This window comes from Canis lupus, chromosome 18 (assembly GCF_003254725.2).
Source record: "Canis lupus dingo isolate Sandy chromosome 18, ASM325472v2, whole genome shotgun sequence".
Taxonomy (NCBI): domain Eukaryota; kingdom Metazoa; phylum Chordata; class Mammalia; order Carnivora; family Canidae; genus Canis; species Canis lupus.
In genome coordinates, this window is record NC_064260.1 from 51977790 (window position 1) to 52003793 (window position 26004).

At 42.3% G+C, this 26004-nt stretch overlaps 1 protein-coding gene across 4 annotated transcripts in view; it reads right to left on the bottom strand.

Annotated features, from left to right (window-relative positions):
• SPDYC (speedy/RINGO cell cycle regulator family member C) overlaps window positions 1–26004 on the bottom strand; it is a 41502-nt gene that overhangs the window by 14579 nt on the left and 919 nt on the right. The window contains exon 1 of one of the 4 annotated variants that reach the window (XM_049096944.1): window positions 8100–8123. The exons of the other annotated variants lie outside the window; for them this stretch is intronic. The gene's annotated coding sequence lies outside the window, so the exon portion shown is untranslated. Of the gene's footprint in view, window positions 1–8099; window positions 8124–26004 lie in introns of those variants that run through there. 4 annotated transcript variants of the gene reach the window in all.

Consider the following 26004-nt stretch of genomic DNA (forward strand, 5'->3'; position numbering starts at 1 on the left):
ATTTTTAAATCTTAAGGTTGAGGGATCCCTGGGTGGCGCAGCGGTTTGGCGCCTGCCTTTGGCCCAGGGCGCGATCCTGGAGATCCAGGATCGAATCCCACGTCAGGCTCCCGGTGCATGGAGCCTGCTTCTCCCTCTGCCTATGCCTCTGCCTCTCTCTCTCTCTCTCTGTGACTATCATAAATAAATAAAAAAAATAAATAAATAAATAAATAAATCTTAAGGTTGATTTCCAAAATGTCAGAGTGAGGAGCTCAGTAGACTTCCCAGTGAAACAACCATTTCACTGGGAAAAAAATAGTTTTGAAAACCCAACTATTTAATGTCTGGAAATTATCCTACAGGCATATCCAGCGAATGTAGAATTCATTCAAGGAAATCTTAGTAAGAACAGTGAGAGCTTGTAGCATTTGAGCCACAGCCCACTCCTTTCTCTTCCCACCTCGTCCCCCTTCTTTTTTTTTTTTTTAAGATTTATTTATTTATTTATTTATGATAGATAGAGAGAGGCAGAGACACAGGCAGAGGGAGAAGCAGGCTCCATGCAGGGAGCCCAACGCGGGACTCAATTCCGGGACTCCAGGATCACGCCCTGGGCCAAAGGCAGGTGCCAAACCACTGAGCCATCCAGGGATCTCCCTCGTCCCCCTCCTGTCTTCTGGAAGACAGGCTGTGCAGCCAAGAAAACAAGGGCCTCTTTCTCTCACTCTATTCCCCATTTCTCAGTATAGAGCTAACGTCTCACTCCAGGAGGGGCAAGCCATTAATGTTTGTCATCCCCCTGTCAAGGAAGCTCTCTCTATTCCAGAAAGGTGCAGCAAAAAAAGAAACAGGCATCTTTTCCCCACACACAACCCGCACTTGTAGGGAAGAAGCTCTAGGCCGGGCATGACAGGCCTAAATTACTGGAACCCCATGACTGGAACCCCAGCTCTCTCCCAGGACAGATATTCCATGCCAGGAGGGAAAATCAAGAAGACCATGGGCTACTATCCCCCGCCCCCCCACCAGGTTATAGGGCAGAGACGTCACTCAATGATAATGGGCTGCTTTCCCCCTAGTTCCCACAGGGTGAGGCAGAAGTTCTGCCCAGGTGGAAAGACAGGCCATAAGGACGAAGAGCTCCATAGTTCTGCCTGGAGAAACTGATATTATTTGGGCCAATACCAGCCTGTGGCTTGTCTTCTCATTCCCAGCTCCTAGGTTATAAAAACTGAGGTTTCCATCTTGGGCCTTCCTCACCTTCCCTCTCTTGGATCAGTTATTCTGAGGAAAACCATGCTATGAGCAGTCCCACAGAGAGGCCATGCGGCAAGGAACTGACGTCTCCAGCCAGGGAGGAGCTGAGGCCTGCCCACAACCATGTGAGTGAGCTTAGAAGGTGACTCTTTGGGCCTCGGCCTCTGTGGAGTCTTGAGTTGACTGCAGCCTTGCCTACAGCTAGATTAGCTCATGAGAGACGGAGAGCCAGAGTCCTCAACTAGGTTGCTCCCAGATTCCTGTTGCCCACAAAAGCTAGAATATGGGAGATAACACAACAGATAGCTAGACAGAGGACCAGTCCTAGCAGACATTAAAACAAGTATAAAGCTTCTGTAATTAACACAGCATGGTAGTGTTACAAGAATAGACAAACCAGCAGAATAGAAGAGAAAACCTAACCCAAGTACAGTGGAAACTTGGTATAGGGCAGGAGGCATCTCAATTCCACTAGGGAATAGGTGACCTTTATAATATATGGTGTGGGACAACCCAGTAACCATTAGGATCAAGAAAAAAAAATAGACCTATACACTTCAGGTGGACAAGAATCTAAATGTAAAATATAAAACCATAGAAGCACTGGAGGAAAATTTGAGTGAATTCCTCATTAACCTATGTAGAAAAGGTCTTTCCAACTCTGATTCAAAAATCCTGAGACGGGGCATCTGGCTGGCTCAGTGGTTGAGCATCTGCCTTCGGCTCAGGTCATGGTTCTGGGGTCCTGGGATCGAGTCCTGCATCGGGCTCCCCACAGGAATCCTGTTTCTCCCTCTGCCCATGTCTCTGCCTCTCTCTCTCTCTCTCTCTCTCTCTCTGCATCTCTCATGAATAAATTTTTTAAAAGTTCCAGAGACAGTAAAAGAGAAGATTAATAAATTTGACTACCTCACATGAAGAAAAGATTTTTTTTTGCATGGCACAAACACCATAAACAAGCTGTGACAGTCATTTTAGGACCCTGAAAGGACAGGTAAGGAGACAAAAATCAACACACTGAAAACGTCTGAGAAGAAAGATAAGAAAATGCTAGACCTCTGATGACATCATTGAATCACTTAATTACTAGAAGAATTCACCACCTACTCAAACTTCTTGTTATATGAAATAATAAATGTCCTTTATTTTAAAGCCTTTAGAAGATGAACCATTTACTTGTTGAAATTATCACATGTTAATACTTGATCCTCATAAAACATTCCAGCAATAGAAAAATTGTGTATAAAATAGAAAACAAAAGCTCCCCACAGCTTCTAAACTAAGACAACTGACAAATCAGAAAAATTTTCAACCTGTATCCTTAATATAGAAAGAACTATTACAATTGAGAGACAAAAGACCAAAACCTAGATTTTTAAAAATGGGGAAAAGATCTGAACAGAAAATTCATAGAATAAAAGACATAAAAATCGTTTTCAAACATACGAAAAAATGTTTAAACCTAAATAAATTAAATCAACACCAAAACACCTATCAGATTGGTAAAAGTAAACAGTGCAATGACATATTTTGTTGGTGAGGCTGTGGTGAAACAGACCTCATGTTGCCAATTGAAACAGGAACTGGTATAAACTTTCTTCTTTTTTTTTTTTTTAAGATTTTATTTATTTATTCATGAGAGACACACAGAGAGGCAGAGACACAGGCAGAGGGAGAAGCAGGCTCCATGCAGGGAGCCTGATGTAAGACTTGATCCGCAGACTCTGGGATCACACCCTGGGCCAAAGGCAGAGGCTCAACCGTTGCGCCACCCAGGCATCCCAGTATAAACTTTCTGTAGGAAAATTTGTCAATATCTAACAAAGCTACATATGTACTTACTTTGTGACCCAGCGATGCCACTTCTAGGAATTTCCCCTGATGATACACCTCCAATGATATGAAAATATATACTCACAAGATTATTTATTGAAGCATTGTTTGTCATTGCAAATAACTGAAACAAGCTCTACATACTGCATCATACATGGGAGATGGATGAAGGGATTTAGTACATCCAGACAATAGAGTACTATGCAGCTGTTAAAGGGGAAAAGAAGGGGGCGCCTGGGTGGCTCAGCTGGTTGAGTGACCAACTCTTTATTTCAGCTCAGGTCATGATCTCAGGCTCATGAGATCAAATCCCGCATTGGGCTCTGCTCCCAACATGCAGTCTGTTTGAGATTCTCTCTTTCCCTCTTCCCCTATCCCGCCTCTCCCCACTTGCTCACTCTCTCTCTCCCCCAAATAAATAAGTAAATAAAAAAAAAGGAGGAAAATCTCTATGAACTACAAGGGAGTAATTTCCAGCAGCATATAGGATGCTATCGTTTATGTAAGAAGGAAGAGACTGTAAGAAGATATACCTATATCTATTCATTGTGCAAAAAGAAACACAAGAAGGATAAACCAGAACTAATGACATTTATTATCTTTATGGAGTAGGTGGGAATAGGTGAGAAAGAACCCAAGAATGGAACTGGCCTAGAAGGGGTTAGGGAAGAGTGACACTTCTCTGCGTATAGTTTTTTCTGTAGTGCTGACTCTTAGGCTCATATTAATGTTTTACCTACCCACCAAACAATAAATAAATAAATAAAAGTCAACTTGAATATGTGGGGGGTACCCCAAAAAGAAAATAAGCAGTGAGACGTGAACTTCACTGCATTAAAAATGAGTAACATAACCACACTAAAGGGAGTAGGGAAGATAAAAACTCACCTAGGTCACTTTGGATGCCAGTATTTTGACTACATACTTTAAGGCAAAAGACAGGTACTGAACAACACAGGTATTGCACTCAAATTACAGTATTTGTTTTTCAGAGGGTTATTGGTTAGAAATTCTGAAACTATCTGAGTATATACTTGTAGTAAGCATGTAAGTAATACACGATGGATTATGAGAACCAGATTTCTCACTGTTGAAATAAAGAGTTACAGATAAGGAAGAGGGTAGTGTTGGATTGGAATCAAAAGCATTAGTATAAACTTATCATCTGCCTATATGTTAAACACATATATGACGTGACACATATAACACATGCACACATATATACACACAGAGGGATAGATCCTACTGTACACCTTGAGAGGGCCTAGAGACAAAGACATCCCAGCAACAATGAACACAGCCAATACCCAGATCTTGGTTCTTAAATTCCATGCTCCAATAAAAGTAATCACGGCTCTTCGGAGATATGGTTCATTTCCAGGCTAGGGCAGAGATGAAACAAGATGAGTCTAGAACATCATGCAGTGACAGAAAGTAATGGAGTGCTCAAAAAATGATGGGGGCATTTCAGAAAAACAAGAGTCAACATGAAGGAGCTTCCAAGGGCCAAATCTGGGACAATTTGAGTAATTCAATGAATAGTGATAGTGTATTAGTCAGAGTTCTCCAAAGAAATAGAACCAATGAGCACCTGGGTGGTTCAGTTGGTTTAGCGTATGCCTTCGGCTCAGGTAATGATTCCAAGGTCCTGGGACTAAGCCTCACCTTGGGCTTCCTGCTCAGCAGGGAGTCCACTTCTCCCTCTGTCCCTCCACCCACTGGTGCTCTCTCTTAAATAAACAAACAAACAAATAAATAAATAAAACCTTTAAAAAAAAGAAAGAAACAGAATCACCAGGATATATATGTGAAGAGATTTATTAACAAGAATTGGCTTATGCAATTATGGAGACCATAAAGTCCCACAGTCTGCCATGTGCATGCTGGAGATCCAGGAGAGCCATGGTATAATTCCATCAGAGTCTGAAAACCTGAGAACCAGAAGCACTAAGAGCAGAAGATTGATGTCCGCTTCAAGCAATCAGGCAGGAAGGGGCAAATTCTTCCCCCTCCCCTACAACTTTTTGTTCTCTTCAGACCCCCAATGGATTGGATGATGCCCACTCACATTTGGGACAGCTAACCACTTCAAAGTCCACTGATTGATGAAATGTCTGTTTCATCCAGGAACACCCCCACAGATACACCCCAAAATATCACTTAACCAAATATCAGCATTCCTTGATCTAGTCAAGTTGACACAAAAAAAATATACGACAGATACTAATAATTACCTATAAATAAAATAAAGGTTCATGAGTCTATTCTAATATAAATAAGTAAATGGGGGAGAAGAGACATCTCTTCCTTACTGTAGGATTCTAATAAGTAAATATAGAAGGAATGATAGAAATAGAAAATCATCATTAAGCAAATTGCACAGTAATAATTGTTGCAGGCATGACTCATTGATAGATGTTAAAATTAATGGGATCCCTGGGTGGCGCAGCAGTTTAGCGCCTGCCTTTGGCCCAGGGCGCGATCCCCTCAGACCCGGGGTCGAATCCCACGTCAGGCTCCCGGTGCATGGAGCCTGCTTCTCCCTCTGCCTGTGTCTCTGCCTCTCTCTCTCTCTCTCTGTGACTATCATAAATAAATAAAAATTAAAAAAATAATAATAAAAAAAAATTAAAAAAAAATAAAGACATTTAAAAAAAAAAAAAAGATGTTAAAATTAATAAGTAAGAGGAGCCTGGCTGACTCAGTCAGTAGAGCATGTGACTCTTGATCTCGGGGTTGTGAGTTTGAGCCATGTTGGGTATAGATATTACTTTAAAAAAGGGCACCCCAGTGGCTTAGCAGTTTAGTGCTGTCTTCGGCCCAAGGCCTGATCCTGGAGACCCGGGATCGAGTTCCACGTCGGACTCCAGTTCCACGTCGGGCTCCAGTCCCACATCGGGCTCCCTGCATGGAGCCTGCTTCTCCTTCCGCCTGTGTCTCTGCCTCTCTCTCTCTGTGTCTTTCACGAATAAATAAATAAAATCCTAAAAAAAAAAAAAAAAGAATCATGATAAAAAAAAGACGTTACTTAAAAAAATAAAATATTTAAAAAGAAAAATCATATCTAAAAAAATTAGTAAGTAAAAGTATGATGAGAAACAAGATATCTGCATAAATTCAAAGTCTCTCTTCACGAATGTTTACTAATTACAAAGAGAAAAAGTGTAACCTCACAGTGGAGAAACCTAGAACACACTACCTTACCCAAGTGATCGAAGTTTACATGACCATTTATTTATTTTTAAGATTTTTGTTTTACTTATCCATAAGAGAGAGGTGGAGACATAGGCAGAGGGAGAAGCAGGCTCCTTACAGAGAGGCTGATACAGGATTCGATCCCCGGACCAGGATCACACCCTGAGCCAAAGACAGACACCCAACCACTAAGCCACCCAGGTGTCCCAACATGACCATTTATAAGACATACCAACATCATGTACCATCTAATATGAAGCACTTAGAAGAGCACTTCACTTCTGTAGTATTCTTACCCAAAGAATAGCCTCAAAGGAATCATTACAAAACATCAAAATATCCAAACTGAGGGATATCCTAGAAAACAACTGGTTAGTTACAACTCTAAAAAAAAATGTCAGGTTCATGGAAGAAAAATTAATCTGAGAAATTGTCCCAGATTGAAGACCAAGGAGACATGACAAGTATGGTAGCCAGCCTCCAAAATGGCCTCTGAGTGATGCTGCTGTCATGGAAGAGGGCTGACCCATGGGTATCAATAGGATATTGTGGAAATGACACAGGGTGATTTCTGGAGCTAGGTCAGGAGGACTTTGCAACATCAGCCTTACTTTCTTTGGGTGAAGCCAGCTGACATGTCATTAGGCCATTCAAGCAACACCATGGAGAGACCCACAAGGCAACGAACTGAAGCCTCCAGTATTTATGTAAATAGGCTATCTTGAAAACAGATCCCCAGTCCTAGTCAAGACATTATATAACCACAGTCCTGGCTGACATCATGAGTGAAAAGTCATCAGAGACCCTGAGCAAGAACTACCCACCTGGGACACCTGGGTGGCTCAGCGGTTGAACATTTGCCTTTGACTCAGAGCATGATCCCAGGGTCCCAGGATGGAGGCCTGCATCTGGCTTCCCACAGGGAGCCTGTTTATCCCTCTGCCTATGTCTCTGCCTCCCTCTCTCTGTTTCTCATGAATAAATATATACAATCTTCAAAACAAAACAAAACAAAACTACCCACCTAAAAGCAGCTCCCAAATTCCTGACCCATAGAAACTATGAAACAATAAGTGTTTGTTGTTTTAAGCTACTAACTTTTAGCATAATTGTTACATAACAATAAGTAAGGGATCCCTGGATGGCTCAGCGGTTTAGCGCCTGCCTTTGGCCCGGGGCGCGATTCTGGAGTCCCGGATCGAGTCCAGTGTCAGGCTCCCGGCATGGAGCCTGCTTCTCCCTCCTCCTGTCTCTGCTTCTCTCTCTCTCTCTCATGAATAAATAAATAAATCTTTAAAAAAAAAAACAATAAATAATATACCAGTGATATGCAATTTGGAAACATACATGTAAAAACCCTAAGCAAATTAATTATTAGTAATAATAATTACTGAATCTAGAAGTATATCGAAAAGGGGCACCTGGGTGGCTCAACAGTTGAGCATATGCCTTTGACTCAGGTCCTGATCCCGGGGTCCTGGGATCAAGCCCTGCATTGGGCTCCCCACAGGAACCCTGTTTCTCCCTCTGCCTATGTCTCTGCCTCTCTCTCTGTGTCTCTCATGAATAAATAAATAAAATATTTTTTAAAGTTATACAGAAAAGATAACACACTGTGCCTAAATTGTATTTATTCTAAAAAGGCCAGGTTAGGGCCACCTGGGAGGCTCAGTTGGTTAAGCATCTGACTCTTGATCTCAGCTCAGTTCTTGATCTCAAGGTCTCTTGAGTTCAGGCCCTGTGTTAGGCTCCGAGCTGCTCACAGAGCCTACTTAAAATCAATCACTCAATCAGCCAGGTTAGAGATGAGAAATTTAATGAATGCAACTTACCCCTTTAGTAGATGAGAGGAGAAAATTTGCACCATCTCAATGAATGCATAAAGTGCATCTTGCTGGGGATCCCTGGGTGGCGCAGCGGTTTGGCGCCTGCCTTTGGCCCAGGGCGCGATCCTGGAGACCCAGGATCGAATCCCACATCAGGCTCCCGGTGCATGGAGCCTGCTTCTCCCTCTGCCTGTGTCTCTGCCTCTCTCTCTCTCTGTGTATGACTATCATAAATAAATAAAAATTAAAAAAAATTAAAAAAAAAAAAAAGTGCATCTTGCTGGGCCCAGTGAAGTGTACCCCATAGGGCCCACTGCATCAATAGGGGATGTGTGGCCAAGAGCAACAGGAGAGTCAATGTCTGGGCAGAAAGTTTGATCCAAAAAAAAAAAAAAGAAAGTTTGATCCAAATGTTAAATAGGATCTAGATATTCGGAGGTTTATTGGGCATGCAGTCTGTTTTATACTGAAAAAGCAAACCCTTGCAATTCTTAACTGGAACATTTTGGTAAGTGTATTTATAATAAAATAGTCACTCATGTTTATGAGAGAAATGAAAGCAAGGTAATGAGTTTTAAAATATTATAAATTAGAGTTGTGGGGGTCAGGGAGATGTGTTGGGAGGAAGAAATGGGGGAAACGGCAATGTTGCTAATGTTCTGTTTTTCAAGCTAGGTGTCTAATTTATTATTTCACTCCATTGCTTGTGTATATTTGACATCAATTATTTTGTACATATCCAACAGTTCATAATTTTATTTTTTTATTTTTATTTTTTTATTTTTTCAGTTCATAATTTTAAAAGGTGAACTCATCAGGCTGCCTCTAAACCTGCAGTCTCCCATTATTCCCCATAGAGAATAATTCTTTCATACAGAAGCCTGGGGCTACTTAGCTTCCCCCACATTCACTCAAATACTGCATCCTGGCCCCCTCTATCCCTTCAGGGTGTCTGTCCACCCTGCACAAACCAGAGCAGGCTGTTTCTATCTCTGAGTGCTGCATCAGCTTCCTGACCACTCTTCCTGCTCCCGCTGGAGCCCCTCCCTCCTCCCTCTATGGTAGCCATGACGATATTTCCCAGTGCCAATCTGCTCTTCCATCTCCAGCTTAAACTCTGCAGCATCTTCCCACTGACTCTGGTATAAAGCTGGCTGTTTACAAGGCCGGATGTGCTCAGTCTCCACTCACCTCTACAGACTCATGTTCAGCCATTCTCAGCCTCACTCCTCGAGCTCATCACTCAGGGAGTCTCATTGTTTCCTAAAATACATCTGCACTTTCAGGCCAGGGGAGTCTTCCTACTGATGCTGTTTCTTTTTCCTGTCCTCCCGCCCTATGCTCTAATCATCTTCTGGTTCCATCCTAAATGTCACTTCCTCATCCCATTTTTCTTTTTTTTTTTTTTTATTATTCATTAGCAAGCATGACCTTTGAAAACCTCCCTAACAATCTCTCTCACTTTCTTTATCTGTGACTTCCAGCCCAATGCAGATCTCCAGGGAGCTCCAAGGGCTCCAGGGGATGGCCAAGTCGCAAGATAGAGGGAGCCCGGGTTCTTGCATAACTGGGTGGGAGCCTGTCCTCCGATTGCTCGTCACAATCAAAGATACCTGCTATATTAGTTATCTGTTGCTGTATAAAAATTACCCCAGAACTTTGGTTTAAATAAAAAAAACAACTTACCACTTCACTGTTCCATGGGTTAGGAAATTTAGGAGCGGGGATCCCTGGGTGGCGCAGCGGTTTGGCGCCTGCCTTTGGCCTGGGGCGCGATCCTGGAGACCTGGGATCGAATCCCACGTCAGGCTCCCTGCATGGAGCCTGCTTCTCCCTCTGCCTGTGTCTCTGCCTCTCTGTCTCCCTCTGTGTGACTATCATGAATAAATAAATAAAATCTTTAAAAAAAAAAAAAAAAGGAAATTTAGGAGCAACAGAGCTAGGAAGTTCTGACTCACCATTTTTCATGAGGTTTGCAGTTAAGATGTCAACCAGAGCTACTGTATCTGAAGGCTCGGTAGGGGCCAGAGGCTTTCAGGTCCCCCTCCCTGGGGACTCATTCACATGGCTGTGGGCTACAGGGCCTCCACCCCATACCATGTGGTCCTGTCCAGAGGGCTGCTCCAGTCTTCCTGCCATGGCATCTGGCTGCCCCCAGAGTCAGAGAGCCAGCAGGAAGCTAAAGTGCTGTTTGTGACCAAGTCTCACAAGTCACACCATTGCTTTTGTTTTAATCTGCTCTTTAGACACAAATTACTGAGACCAGTTTACACTCACAGAGAGGAGAACTAGGGGCACCTCTTGAAAAGAGGAGTATTGGGGCACCTGGGTGGCTGAGTGGTTGAGTGTCTGGCTTTGGCTCAGTTCATGATCCCTGGGTCTTGACCTGAGCCAGCCTCTGTCTGTGTCTCTGCCTCTCTGTGTCTCTCATGAATAAATAAATAAAATCTTAAAAAAAAAAAAAAAAAAGAGTATCAAGGGCACATGGATGCATCCTAGGAGCAGCCCACCCTGGCTGAACCCATTCATTTGCCTGTGTATTTCCGGCACCTGAGGGCTGCCTCACAGTGGACTTGGGCCGTGGGGTCCCTGGGCTCCCACCTTCTGGAATTCTCCTGTGTTTCTGTACTCAGATCCCACTCCTCTTTCTTTCTTTCTTTCTTTCTTTCTTTCTTTCTTTCTTTCTTTCTTTCTTTCTTTCTCTTTCTTTCTTTCTTTCTTTCTTTCTTTCTTTCTTTCTTTCTTTCTCTTTCTTTTCTTCCTTTCTTTCCTTTCTTTCTTTTAAAGACTTTATTTATTTATTCATGAGAGAGGCAGAAACACAGGCAGAGGGAGAAGCAGGCTCCATGCAGGGAGCCCAACGTGGGACTCGACCCTAGGTCTCCAGGATCAGGCCCTGAGCTGAAGGTGGTGCTAAACCGCTGAGCCACTGGGCTGCCCCCAACTCCCCTTTCTGATGTAACTGGGTGTGACATCTCATTGCTCCTCCCACTTCCCACACTCACTCCCTTGTCCTGGTCCTGTATCTACCTGAGCCCACATCTGTGCATACCTCCTGCAGAGAGAGGACTGTCCTCCCTTCACTTTGGGTCCTTCTCACCTGCTCCACCTCCCTTCCCTTCTTGATTTCCCAAAGTCAACACTTCTCTGTGTGTTCCCTTGTTTATTTGTTGTCTATTGACTGGAAGCTCCGGGAACAGGGAATTTTTTTTTAAGGATTTTTTTTTTTAATTTAAAATATTTTATTTTTTATTTATCCCTGAGAGACACAGAGAGAAGCGGAGACATAGACAGAGGAGAAGCAGGCTCCTCACAGGGAGCCCAATGTGGGACTCGATCCCCAGACCAGTATCACGGCCTGAGCCAAAGGCAGACGCTAATCTGCTGAGCCACCCAGACATCCTAAGATTTTATCATTATTGGAAAGAGAGACAGCACAAGCTAGGGGAGCTGCAGGCAGAGGGAGAGGAAGAAGCAGGCTCCCTGCTGAGCAGGAAGCCCAGCCCAGGGCTCCATCCCAGGACCCTGAGATCATGACCTGTGCTGAAGTTAGACACTTCACTGACTGAGCCACCCAGCTGCCCCAGAACAGGGATTTTTATGTTTTGCTCACTAATGCATTCTTTACACTTAGCATAAGGGCTGGCTCATGGTGGGCATGCAGGAAATACTTGCTGGATAAAGAAATGACTGAATCAGGGACACCTGGGGGGCTCAGTCAGTGAAGCGTATGCCTTTGGCTCAGGTCATGATCCTGGGGTCTTAGGATCAAGCCCCACATCGGGCTCCCTGCTCAGCAGGGAGCGGGATCCCTGCTCCCTCCTGCTTCTGCCTCTCTTGCTTGTGCTCTCTCTCTCTCAAAGAAATAGTCTTTTAAAAAAAAAAACTGAATCAGTGGCAGGAGGGAAACTCCATCCATTCTAATGGGAAAGAGGCAGGAGGAAAAGTGTGTGTCCCACATTTCCTGCACCAAGCAAGAAGGCTCATGAGGCCACAAAGTATCATTTTGGTCTCTACTGAGTCCCCAGCACACAGCCCTGTGCCTGGCACATAACAGGCCCTATAAGCTAATGTGTTGATTGGCCAAGTGCTGATTATCCAAGCCAGTAACTTATTGCCCCCAACACCTTTCTTTGTAATACACTTGGGTAACAGGTGCTGTCCCTGTCCCTGTATTCTGTGTCCCTTTCATAGATGTCCTCAGGTTCCATGTTCAGAGTTATGACCTGGCCTCACTCCTGGCCACCTGCTCCTTGCAGCGGTCAGAGACTTGGGTTCCCTGTCCCTGCTTTGTCCCTCCAAAGACACGCAGGTTGTCTAGCTCAGTGGTGATTCTTCCCTGGCTTTGCCCAGAGACTATGGGGAATGGCTGAGGCCCAGATACTCCTGGAGTTGAGAGTGGAACTCACCACAGGTCCTGGGGAGTTGGTGCACAAGAAGTGCAACTAGGGAATGTTGGGGAACCAGTGTCCTAGCTTGGCCACTCTCCAGCAGGGTGACTCCGCTAAGTTCCCTAGCCTCTCTGAGCTTCAACTTTCTCATCAGTAAAATGGCAACTTGGGGCACCTGACTAGCTCAGTCAGTAGAGCATGCAACTCTTGAACTTTGGGTCATGGGTTCAAGCCCCACGTTGGGCTTAGAGCTTACTTTAGAAAAACTGGCAATTTGTCATAGGAATTGAGAAGATGGATGTGTTACAAAGTAAAGAGGGTGAGAGTGGGGCTGTGGGGCTACCCTGCCTGGGTTTCAGTCCTGAGTTTGTCTTTCCCTATTAGTTGTGCAAACCTCAGGCAAGTTATCTAATCTTTCTGTACCTTAGTTTCCCCATTTATGAAAGAAGCATGATAATAGTACCTGGCTTATGGGATTGTTCTGATCCAGTCATACAATCAGAACTCAACACACACGGGCTGTGTGATCATCCTTACAGCTTACATCACACACATAGGAGTTATTATTATTATTCCGAACTTTGCGCTGACAGAGGTCACAGACACAGGAACAATTGCAATACAGCATTAGATGAGACTGTGTTCACATCGGCTCAATGCCACCATCAACAAGGGAGGGAGAGATTCGTTTAGGTTTACAGCTGATGCCTGAGAGTGTCTTTGGATGTGCACTAAGCATTTTCCGGGCAAACAGGAGGAGGAAAGTGTCTTACACAAAGGAAAAGCAAAAGAGAAGAAAGTTATGCTGAAGAGATGAGCAGAGTTTGAGGGAGGAGGACAAGTGAAGGTTGGCCACAACACAAAGTGCATGAGGGATGGCGGGGAGGCAGCAGGTCACGTAAGGATCCAAATGCCCAGTGAGAGCAGTGAGTGGATGCGGGTGTAGCCATCTGGCTCACCTGGCATCTGTCCCAGCCTCCTCCCAGCTTCCTTCTTGGACTGCAGAGTTTGTATTGGGGAAAAAAAAAAAACATGTTCCAGCTGTTCAATTGCAATCATGTGAGACTTAACTCTGGAACTGAGTGAAATGGAGGGCCACCCCTGACCCCCAGGCATTCCTTCTGCTGGTGTGACTCCAGCAAGCATGGTGTGGCTCTGGAACCACTGCACTGGGGAAGCTTCCAGGTCCCTGGATGGCAGTTATCACCTCACCAGGACAGCTGTCTTTGCACTGCCTGTGATATGTCACCTTCAGTGGCTCTGACTGAAACCTTGCCCAGGAAATGATTTAGAACAATTCCAAAAGAAACTGTCCCTTCAATCCTCCACGAAGCTGCTGTCTTGTGTCCCTGATTCTGCCAGAAACTACCACGCCAGGGCTGTCAGGCCTGAGTCAATGCCATTATCTACCCATCTATTCATCATCCAAATGTTTATTTATTCACTTTTTCAATATTCACTGAACTCTTGTTTTGTACCAGGCCCTGGGGCTGGGAACCATGAGATAAACCAGACATTATGCCCACTGTTGGAGTTATCTATTGCTATGAAACAAACCACCCTAAAATGTAAAGTTTTACAACAATAGCCACCATTTATTTCTTTACAACTTTGCAACTGGGGCAAGGTCTCAAGTGGAGAGCTCTTTTCTCCTGCATACAGCATCATCTGGAGCAGCTGGTTGTTTTACCAGCAAAAGCTAAAGATGGGTTTATTCGGGAACTGCTGAGAATTACAACCTGGAAGCTACAAGGAAGTTCCAGCAAAACCACAGGTAAGTAACTCCCTGAACAAAGAGAGGACCACTCTTTAATAAAGGAAAAAGGGGAGTTGGGAGTTATAAATTAAAAATCTATTGGAGTAAACTGGGAACTTGAACTATAGTGGCTTATAAATTAAAAATCTGGGGATAGTAGCTCAGCAGTTTAGTGCCTGCCTTTGGCTCAGGGCGTGATCCTGGAGTCCCGGGACTGAGTCCCACATCGGGCTCCCTGCATGGAGCCTGCTTCTCTCTCTGCCTGTGTCTCTGCCTCTGTGTGTGTGTCTCTCATGAGTAAATAAATAAATTTAAAAAAAATAAAAATCTATTAGAGTAAACTGGGAGCTTGAAGTATAGTGGCTTCTCAATGGCTGAACTGTGACTGTCTTTGACTGTTGCTGGGGCAGGAAGAAATTTTCCTTCCTCCCACTGGGATAGCACAGAAGTATCTACTTGCAGGATCCCACTCTTCCCTTTGGGTCTGCGGTAGACCCCTAGTGCTGGGCTTGAGAGCTCCCCCTGCTGGCCTCCTAGCTCCATCCTAAATGAGATTTCCTTTTATTGATTTTCACACCAGCATGAGCTTTGTCTAGAGAAGAAACAGAATGTAATAAGTATGTCAGATAAATGATGGGACAAATTCCTGGTGTGTGCCCCTGGAGCCAATACCCAGCTGAATTAGGAGTGGGCATGGCTGCTCAAGGAGTGCCAAGAATGTCTCCATTTCAATGTGTGCCCCATGCAACAAAGCTTATGTCCACAGAACTGGGACAGGTAACGAGCAGGAGTGACCTTGGCTGCTGGAACTGGAAAGCACTGGCCCCATCTAAGCAGCTCTAATCAGGAAGTTGGACTCAGTGGGGCCACACAGCCAAGTTTCCTGGAGAAGCCAGGCATCCTTACCTCTTATGTGAAATCTTATACATTTTAAGCAATGACAATTGATAAAAATTATCAGTGCTGTGCAGGTCTAACAAAACTCAACCATCTAGCTGGATGTGCCTATGGGCAGACAGCTGAGGTCTCTGATCTGAAGGCTATTTGTCCTCCAGAATACCAACGGTGCCCTCCTCCATGAAGCCTCAGGCTTACTCTGCCACGCAGCTCCCAACAACCCAGAATTACTGCTGTCTTTATTTTTAAATCCTTACTTTTCTGTTTATGAAAGGAATCCTCTTTCTTGGTGAAAAATTCAAACCTTACAGAATTTTTTTTTTTTTTAGAAATTTCTAATATAACCTATGAACACGGACCTAGTCCTACCTCTACCTTTCCACCTGATAGTTGGTGAATATTCCTTCAGATATTCTAAGAATCTTTTTTCCAGTTCACAAAATTGAAATCTTACTGAATAACCACTTTATAAACTTTTTTTATAATAACATAGGATGAACAACTTTTCATGGCAGTGGCATTGATCTAAATTCAATCTTCTTGGGATGCCTGGGTGGCTCAACAGTTGAGCATCTGCCTTTGCTCAGGGCATGATCCCAGTTTAGGGATCGAGTCCCACATCAGGATCCCTGTGAGGAGCCTGCTTCTCCTTCTGCCTATGTCTCTGTCTCTCTCTGTGTCTCCCATGAATAAATAAATAAAATCTTTTTAAAAATAAATAAAAATAAATAAATTCATCTTTCTTTTTTTTTTTTTTTAAATTTTTTTTTTTTTATTTATTTATGATAGTCACAGAGAGAGAGAGAGAGGCAGAGACATAGGCAGAGGGAGAAGCAGGCTCCATGCACCGGGAGACTGACGTGGGATTCGATCCTGGGTCTCCAGGATCGCGCCCTGGGCCAAAGGCAGGCGCTAAACCACTGCGCCACCCAGGGATCCCTAAATTCATCTTTCTTAATGCCTGTGTTTAGGAGACACAGTGGTCAAGGTGAATGATTGTGAAATCAGATAGACCCAAGTTCAAAGCCTATGTCTAAATAACTGATCAAATGGCTCAACCTCTCTGAGACTCCATTTCCTCATCTATAAAATGAGAGAAAAAATGGTGTCTACCTTGCAAGGATTAAGTGAAAACATGAATGTAGGGTCTTGTACATATTATGCATTTGATGAACTTTAGCTACTACTATAGCATTCTACTGTATGGTTATATAATTTCACCATTGATGGTCATGTAGGTTGTTTCTAAATTTTCTCTATTACAAATTGTGCTTCAGTGAATTCTTTGTCAAGATGGATTCCTAGATTGAAATTGCTGGGTCATGGGTATCTGCATTTTTTTTTTTTTTGACTTACTGAAATTCTCAAAATCATTTTATAAACGATCACACAAGTAATAGATGAATACATTCCCTTTCATATGGTTTTAAGCTGCTCATAGGTATGCAGGGTAAAACACAGCCATCTCTCTTCACAACACTCCTCTCTCCATCCCACCTCCTCTTCTTTTTCCTAGAGATGTCCCCTTTATTTTTTTAATTTTTTTTTTTTTAAGTAGACTAACATAAGGCTTGAACTCACAACCCTGAGATCAAGACCTGAGCTGAAAAAAAAAAAGACCTGAGCTGAGATCAGACACTTAACCAACTGAGTAACTCAGGTGCCACTAGTCATCCCCTTTAAAAGTGTATTCTTAATAGATGCATGTAATACGTAGTATGTATATAAATACACACAGCTTTTTTCTTTACATCAATGAAATCATACTTCTAACATTTAAGTTACTTTTTTAACCTAATAAAATGTCTGTAAGTTACTTTTTTAACCTAATAAAATGTCTTAGAAATTTCTCTACATTAGAGACTTACCTCATTCTTATTATTTAAGGAAATATTCCAGAACACAAAAAGAGAAAACTATAGGGTGCCTGGCTGATTCAGTGAAGCATGAGAGTCTTGATCTTAGGGTTGTGGGTTCGAGCCCCACATTGGGTGTAGAGATTGCTTTAAAATAAAGTCTTTTTTAAAAATCTAAATGCCTTATACATCATATACTATATATATATATAAATATATATGTGTGTGTGTGTGTTTATATCACTTTAAAAAAAATACTTGGTATTGGGGCACCTGGATGGCTCAGTCGGTGAAACATGGAACTCTTGATCTTGGGGTTGTGAGTTTGAGCCCTTCATTGGGTGTGGAGATTGCCTTAAAATAAAATCTTAAAAAAAAAAAAGTAGACACACCTATGTACCCTCCACCAGTTTAGGAAAGGAAGCATTTGTTTTTGTTTTTGTTTTGTTTTTTAAGATTTTATTTATTTAGAGAGAGTGGGAGAGAAGGGTAGAGAGAGCAGGAGAGAAAGAATCTCAAGCAGACTCCTCGCTGAGCTGGGAGCCCAATGCTGGGTTTGATCCCATGACCCTGAGATCATGACCTGAGCCAAAACCAGAGTTGAATGCTCAAAGGACTGAGCCAGGTTCCCCACATTTTTATAAAGTTTTATTTATTTAAATAGTTTCTACATTCAGCCTGAGGCTCAAACTCACAACCCCGAGATCAAGAGTTGCATGCTCTTCCAACTGAGCCAGCCAAGCGCCCCCATATATAGCTACATTTGAAAATAAACTCTAATGTTCCATGAAAAACTGTTTTTATCTAGATTGAAATGTTAGGTCAATTTGGAGGAGAACTGACATTTCCTGCCAGAAATACATGAAGGTACCAATACCTCTACATCCTTGCTAACATTTGCTATTGTTGGTCTTTTTGTGTACGTCTTTTTTTATTATAACCATCCTAGTGGATGTGAAGTGATCTCAGCGTGGTTTGGATTTGCATTATTTTCATGGGACTATTGGCCATTTAAAGAAATTTCTGCTGAGTGAAGTAAGCCAGTCGGAGAAGGACAAACATTATATGTTCTCATTCCTTTGGGGAATATAAATAATAGTGTAAGGGAATATAAGGGAAGGGGGAAGAAATGTGTGGGAAATATCAGAAAGGGAGACAGAACGTAAAGACTGCTAACTCTGGGAAACGAACTAGGGGTGTTGGAAGGGGAGGAAGGCGGGGGGTGGGAGTGAATGGGTGACGGGCACTGGGGGTTATTCTGTATGTTAGTAAGTTGAACACCAATAAAAAAATATATATATATATATAAAAAAAAAAGAAATGGGGAAAAAAAATAAAAAATAAAATAAAATTGGTGATGGAAAAAAAAAATAAAAAAAAATAAAGAAATTTCTGTTCAAATCCTTTGCTATTTTTGAATTGGGTTGTCTTTTTATTTCTGAGTTGTAAGAGTTCTTTTTATATTCTAGATACAAGTCTTTTATCAAATATATGATTTGCAAATGTTTTCTTCTGTGAGTTGTCTCTTCAATTTTTGGATGATTCTTTTGAAACACAAAAGTTTTAAATTTTAACGATGTCTGATTTTTTAAAAATATTTATTTATTTATTTATTTATTTATTTATTTATTTATTTATTTATTCATGAGAGACACACAGAAAGAGAGGCAGAGACACAGGCAGGGGGAGAAGCAGGCTCCTCACAGGGAGCCCAATGCAGGACTCAGTCCCCCAACCGGGGATCATGCCCTGAGCCCAAGGCAGACACTCAACCGCTGAGCCACCCAGGCGTCCCAATGATGTCTGATTTATCTAGTTTTTCTGACATTGCTGTGCTTTTGCTGTCATAGCCAAGAAATCATCATCTAACCGAAGGTCATGAAAATTTATGGCTGGTTTATTTCTAAGATTTTCATAGTTTTAGGTCTTACATTTAGGTCTTTGATCCACTTTGAACTAATTTTTTGTGTATGATGTGAGGTGGGGTTCCTAGCACCATTTGTTGACAAGACTATTTTCCCCCCACTGCATTATGTTGGCACTCTTGATGATAATCAATTGACTATAGGATGCCTGGGTGGCTCAGTGGTTGAGCATCTGCCTTGGGCTCAGGGTGTGATCCCAGTTGGGGGACTGAGTCCTGCATCGGGCTCCCTGTGAGGAGCCTGCTTCTCTGTGCTAATGTCTCTGCCTCTCTGTTTCTCATGAATAAATAAATAAAATCTTAAAAAAAAAAAAAAGGAAATAACCAATTGACCATAAATGTCTATGCTTATTTCTGGACTTTTTTTTTTAAGATTTTTATTTATTGGGCAGCCCCGGTGGCGCAGCAGTTTGGTGCCGCCTTCAGCCCAGGGCCCGATCCTGGAGAGCCAGGATCGAGTCCCACGTTGGGCTCCCTGCATGGAGCCTGCTTCTCCCTCTGCCTGTGTCTCTGCCTCTCTCTGTGTGTGTCTCTCATGAATAAATAAAATCTTTTAAAAATAATTTTAAAAAATAAATATAAAATCAGGAAGTGGGATCCCTGGGTGGCGCAGCGGTTTGGCACTTGCCTTTGGCCCAGGGCGCCATCCTGGAGACCCGGGATTGAATCCCACGTCGGGCTCCCGGTGCATGGAGCCTGCTTCTCCCTCTGCCTGTGTCTCTGCGCCTCTCTCTCTCTCTCTGTGACTATCATAAATAAATAAAAATTTTAAAAAATAAATAAAAAAAATAAAAATAAAATCAGGAAGTATGAGTACTCCAACTTTCTTCTACCTTTTCAAGAATGTTTTCTCTCTTCTGAGTTTCATGCATTTCCACATGAATTTGAAGATAATCACCTCGTCAATTTTTGCAATGAAGGCAGCAGGGATTTTGACAGGGATTGTTGAATTTTTAGATCAATTTTGGGGACTATGCCACCTAACAATATTAAGTCCTATAATCCATAGATATGAGATATTTTCCCATTAATTTAGATGTTTAATTTCTATCAACAATGTTTTATAATATTCAGTGTACCAGTCTTATATTTCTCTTGTTTAATATATTCATAAGCATTTTATTCTTTTCATTGCATTGTAAATGGAATTTTCTTGATCTTATTTGTGGCTTGTTCATTGCTAGTGAATAAAAATACAATTGAGTTTTGAATACTGATCTTCTATCCTGCAACCTTGCTGAACTCATTTACTAACTCTAGTATTTTTTGATGGATTCCTTAGGATTTTCTGTAGAAGATCCTACCATTTGCAAGCAGAGATACTTTGATTTCTTCCTTTCTAACTAGATGTCTTTTATTTCTTTTCTTACTTAATTACCCTCGCTAAAACTTTCAGTATAATACTGATTAGAAGTGATAAGGGTGGACATTCTTTTCTTGAATCTGATCTTAGAGGGAAAGCATTCAGTCTTGTACTGTTATGTAAAATGTTAGCTGTGCTAACACATGGCTGCGTGATAAATACCATTTATCAGGTCCAGGAAGTTTCAGTAGATTCCTACTTTGGGTTATTTTTTAAAAGATTTTATTTATTTGAGAGAGAGAAAGAGAGAGCACAAGCAGGGGGAGGGGCAGAGGGAGAGAGAGAAGCAGACTCTCCACTGAGTTTGGTGCTCGACAGAGGCTCCACTCTAGGACCATGAGATCATGACCTGAGCTGAAATCAGACACTTAACTGACTGAGCCACCCAGGTGCCCCTAGTTTTGGTTATTTTAAAAATTATTTTTATTTATTTTTATTAAGTTTTAACTTTTAATTACAATATAGTTAACTTACGGTGTTCTGTTTCATGTGTACAATATAGTGATTCAACAATACATTACTCATGCTTATCATGATAAGTGTACTCTAAATCCCCTTCATCTATTTAACCCATCCCCCTGCCCACCTTCCCTCTGGTAACCCTCTGTTCTCTATAGTTAAAAGTCTGTTTGTCTCCTTTTTTCCCCCTTTGTTTTTTTTTTTTTTTTTTTTTTTTTTTTACTTATTTATGATAGTCACAGAGACAGAGAGAGAGAGGCAGAGACATAGGCAGAGGGAGAAGCAGGCTCCATGCACCGGGAGCCCGATGTGGGATTCGATCCTGGGTCTCCAGGATCGCGCCCTGGGCCAAAGGCAGGCGCCAAACCGCTGCACCACCCAGGGATCCCTTTTCCCCCTTTGTTCGTTTGTTTTGCTTCTTGAATTCCAAATATGAGTGCAATCATGTGGTATTTGTCTTTCTCTGACTTATTTCACTTAGCATTATACTCTCTAGCTCCATCCATGTTGTTGCAAATGGCAATATTTCATTCTTTTTAAGGCTAATACTCCATTCTGTATATATACCACATCTTCTTTATCCATTCATCTATCAAGGGACATTTGGGCTGCTTCCATGACTTGGCTATTGTAAATATGCTGCAGTAAACATAGGGACGCATGTGTCCTTTTGAATCAAGTTTTCATATTCTTTGGATAAATACCCAGTAGTGTGATTACTGGATCATAGGGTAGTTCTATTTCTTTTTTTAAGATTTTATTTATTTGACAGAGGGAGAGAGAGAGAGAGAGAGAGAGAGCAAGCGAGCACAAGCCGGGGGAGCCACAGGCAGAGGAAAAGGGAAAAGCTCAGCGGGGAGCCCAATGTGGGGCTCAATCCCAAGACCCTGGGATCATGACCTGAGCCAAAGTCAGATGTTTAACTGACCGAGCCACTCAGGTGCCCCTATTTTTTTATGGACCTCCATACTGTTTTTCACAGTGGCTGCAGTTCGCATTCCCGCCAATAGTGCATTGTGGGTTCCTTTTTTCTACATCCTCGCCAACACTTGCTGTTTCTTATGTTTTTTTTTTTTTTTTTTTTTTTTTTTTAGCCATTCTGACAGGTGTGATGTGATATCTCATGATGGTGATTTTGAATTGCATTTCTCTGATGATGAGTGATGATAGCTCCCTGTGCTCTCTTCTAGGATTTTTACGGTTTCAGGATTCACATTTAGGTCTTTAATCCATTTCAAGTTTTTTTGTGTGTGTGTGGTGTAAGAAAGTGGTCCAGTTTTCCCAAAACCATTTATTGAAGAGACTTTTTCAATTGTATACTCTTGTCTCTTGTCAAAAATTAATTGATCATGTAATTAATTGATCATATAAAGGATGTTCACTCTCACCACTGGGTTTGTTTCCAGACTTTCTATCCTGTTCTGTTGATCGATGTGTCCGGTTTTAAAATAAGATTTTATTTATTTGAAAGCACCAGCAGGGGGAGGGGCAGAGGGAAAGGGAGAAGCAGACTTCCCACTAAGCAGGGAGCCTGATGTGGGGCTCAATCTCAGAATCCTGGGATCATGACCTAAGCCGAAGGCAGGCACTTTAACCAACTAAGCCACCCAGGTGCCCCTCATGTGTGTATTTTTGTGCCAGTACCATACTGTTTTGATTACTACAGCTTTGCAGTATAACTTAAAACCTGGACTTGTGATACCTCCAGCTTTGGGTTTTTTTTTTTTTTTTTCTTTTTCAATATTATGTTGGATATTTGGGGTGTTTTGTCATTCCATACAAATTTTAGGATTGTTTGTTCTAATTCTGTGATAGGAATTACATTATGTTTGTAGATTGCTTTGGGTAGTATGGACATTTTAACAATATATATTCTTTACAACCCCTGAGCATAAAATATCTTTCCATTTGAATCATTTTCAATGTCTTTTAAAAAAGACTTATTTATTTATTTATTTATTTATTTATTTATTTATTTATTCATGAGAGACACAGAGAGAGAGAGAAAGAGAGAGAGAGAGAGAGAGAGAGAGAGGTAGAGGGAGAAGTAGGCTCCCTGCAGAGAGCCTGATGTGGGACTCCATCCCAGATCCCAGGATCAGGCCCTGAGCTGAAGGCAGATGCTCAACCGCTGAGTATCCCTAAATCATCCTCAATGTCTTTCATCAATGTCTCATAGTTTTCAGAGTACAGGTCTTTCACTTCTTTACTTAAGTTTATTCCTATGTATTTTATTATTTTTGGCACAATTGTAAATAAGATTGCTTTCCTAATTTCTCTTTGTGCTTAATTTCTCATTATTGGTGTATAGGAATGCAGTGGGTTTCTGTACATTGATTTTATATGCTTTGACCTTAGTAAATTCATTTATCAGAGACTTCCTCCTAAGATGAGGAACAAGACAAGGATGTCCACTCTCACCACTTTTATTCAACATAGTTCTGGAAGTCCTGGCCACAGCAATCAGATAAGAAAAGGGAATATGGGATCCCTGGGTGGCGCAGCGGTTTGGTGCCTGCCTTTGGCCCAGGGCGCGATCCTGGAGACCCGGGATCAAATCCCACGTCGGGCTCCCTGCATGGAGCCTGCTTCTCCCTCTGCCTATGTCTCTGCCTCTCTCTCTCTCTCTTTGTGACTATCATGAATAAATAAATAAAATATTAAAAAAAAATTAAAAAAAAAGAAAAGGGAATAAAAGGCATCCAAATTGGTAAAGAATAAATAAAACTTTCACTATTTGAAGATGACATTATGGGGATCCCTGGGTGGCTCAGTGGTTTAGCGCCTGCCTTTGGCCCAGGGCATGATCCTGGAGTCCCAGGATCGAGTCCCGCGTTGGGCTCCCTGCATGGAGCCTGCTTCTCCCTCTGCCTGTGTCTCTGTCTCTGTCTCTCTCTCTCTCTGTGTCTCTCATGAATAAATAAAACCTTAAAAAAAAAGATGACATTATATTATATATAGAAAACCCTATAGTTATTTTTAATCATGCAAGTGTTTGATATTCTTTTAAATCTTTCTTTTTTTATTTTAAATATTTTATTTATTTATTCATGAGAGAGAGAGAGAGAGAGAGAAGCAGAGACACAGGCAGAGGGAGAAGCAGGCTCCATGCAGGGAGCTGGGTGTAGGATTCGATCCTGGGACTCCAGGATCACGCCCTGGGCGTAAAGGCAGGCACTAAACTGCTAAGCCACCCAGGGATCCCCTAAATCTGCCTTTCTAATGGATTAAACGTTATTGCAATAGATGGATCTAACCATTCTCTTCCTAATGGACATGTGGGGATTTTTTTTCTTTCCTATCATATCTTCTTCCCATTTTACATGTTATTATATGCAGTATTTTAATTTTTTTTATCCTCACTTATTAAAAATCTAATTTGTGGGGCATCTGGGTGGCGCCATCAGTTAAGTGTCTGACTCTTGGTTTCAGCTGAGGTCATGATCTCAGGGTCATATGATCAAGCCTCATGATAGGCTCTGCACTGTGTGTAGAATCCTCTTGAGTCTCTCTCTCCCTCTCCTGTCCACTCCCCCCCAAAATCTAATTTGTGATGAATTTATTTAGTTTTGAAAGAAATATGATTTGGTAAAGATACATTTTTACCTTTTTTTGTATTTATAATACATCTGGGGTCCCCACAAACAGAGCATATGCCTGATTGTAGGGAGTGGAGGCAAGGTGTGACCTGAGGTGTCAGAGGATCTTTCTGGCCACTGTGGGGACAATAAGCAGACAGTAGAGTATAGGAAAAGAGATCAGTTGGGTGGCTGTTAAACTGGCCCACGCAGGGGCACCTGCATGGCTCAGTTAGTTAAGCATCTGCCTTTGGCTCAGGTCATGACATGGAGTCCTGGGATTGAGACCCGTGCCAGGCATCCTGATCAAGAGAGTCTGCTTCTCCCCATCCCTGTGCCCCCTCCCTCCTGCTCGTGCACTCACGTGCATGCTGTCACACACACTCTCTCTCTCAAATAAATAAAATATTTAAAATAAAATGGCCTGAGCATGAAATGATGATGATGGACTGAAGATGGAAAAGAAAGAATGAATTCTGGAGATACTTTGGATATAGAATCAACAGGACTTCATCTCTTGTGTAATATATTGTAAGAGCCTCCTAACTGGTTTCCCTGCACCCCAGACTACTACATTCAGTAACACAGGTGCTAGGGTGACCCTTTTAGACCTAAGTAGAGCATGTTCACCTCTACTCAGCATCCTCCAGTGCCTCCTCATATCACTCAGAGTAAAAGCTAAAGCCCTTGTAATGGCTAAGGCCATCTGGTTTTGCCACCTCCTCCTCCTTACCCTTTTGCTATTTCCACTCCAGCCACACTCACCTCCTCCCAACAAACCAGGACAGGTCGACTCTTACCTAGCTCCAGCTCTTTACCCAGACATCCTTTGACTCACGCCCCTACCTCCTTCTCATCTTTGTTCAGCTTCTCACTGATACTACAACCTGCTTCAAGCACCCAACCAACACTCCTGATCCTTTTTTGTTCTGCCCTTTTTGCCTATAGCACTTATTACCTACTTATTATCTGTCAACATAGTAGATAATTCACTTACATTCTGTATATTGTTTATCACCCATCACACCCACTAGGATAAAACTTCACAGAGATTGTTATTTGTTCACGGACATCCTAATTTCCTAGAACAGGCTCCATCTGACACATATTTGTAGACAACTGGATAAATGATTTAATTACCAGTTTTATGTGGGGACAGATGGAGGGAGAGGGTGAACAAGATGCCCAGGTTTCTGAAGCTAGGGTAGGGCTGGAGGAGTAGGAACACTGAAATATTTTCCAAACAGGAGATATTCCAGCTGAAGACCTCTTGGGGGGCAGCCCGGTGGTGCAGCGGTTTGGCGCTGCCTGCAGCCCAGGGTGTGATCCTGGAGACCCGGGATGGAGTCCCTTGTCTGGCTCCCTGTGTGGAGCCTGCTTCTCCCTCTGCCTGTGTCTCTGCCTCTCTCTGTGTGTCTCTATGAATAAATAAATAAATAAAATCTTAAAAAAAAAAAAAAAAGACCTCTTGGGTTAGGGGTGTGGAACCCACAGGAGCAAAGAAAGAAAAGGAGAGGCCTGTGGGATTACAGAAGCCCAGGGAGGAGACTTATTAGAAGAGGAGAGAGGTCAGGTCAGGCAATAACTGAAGCTGACTACTGGATGGAATCACTAGAAAGTAATACCTGGCCTGGGGGAGCCAACTCTGTGACAGGTTACAAGCTAAATTGGTCAGGCCAATTCAGAG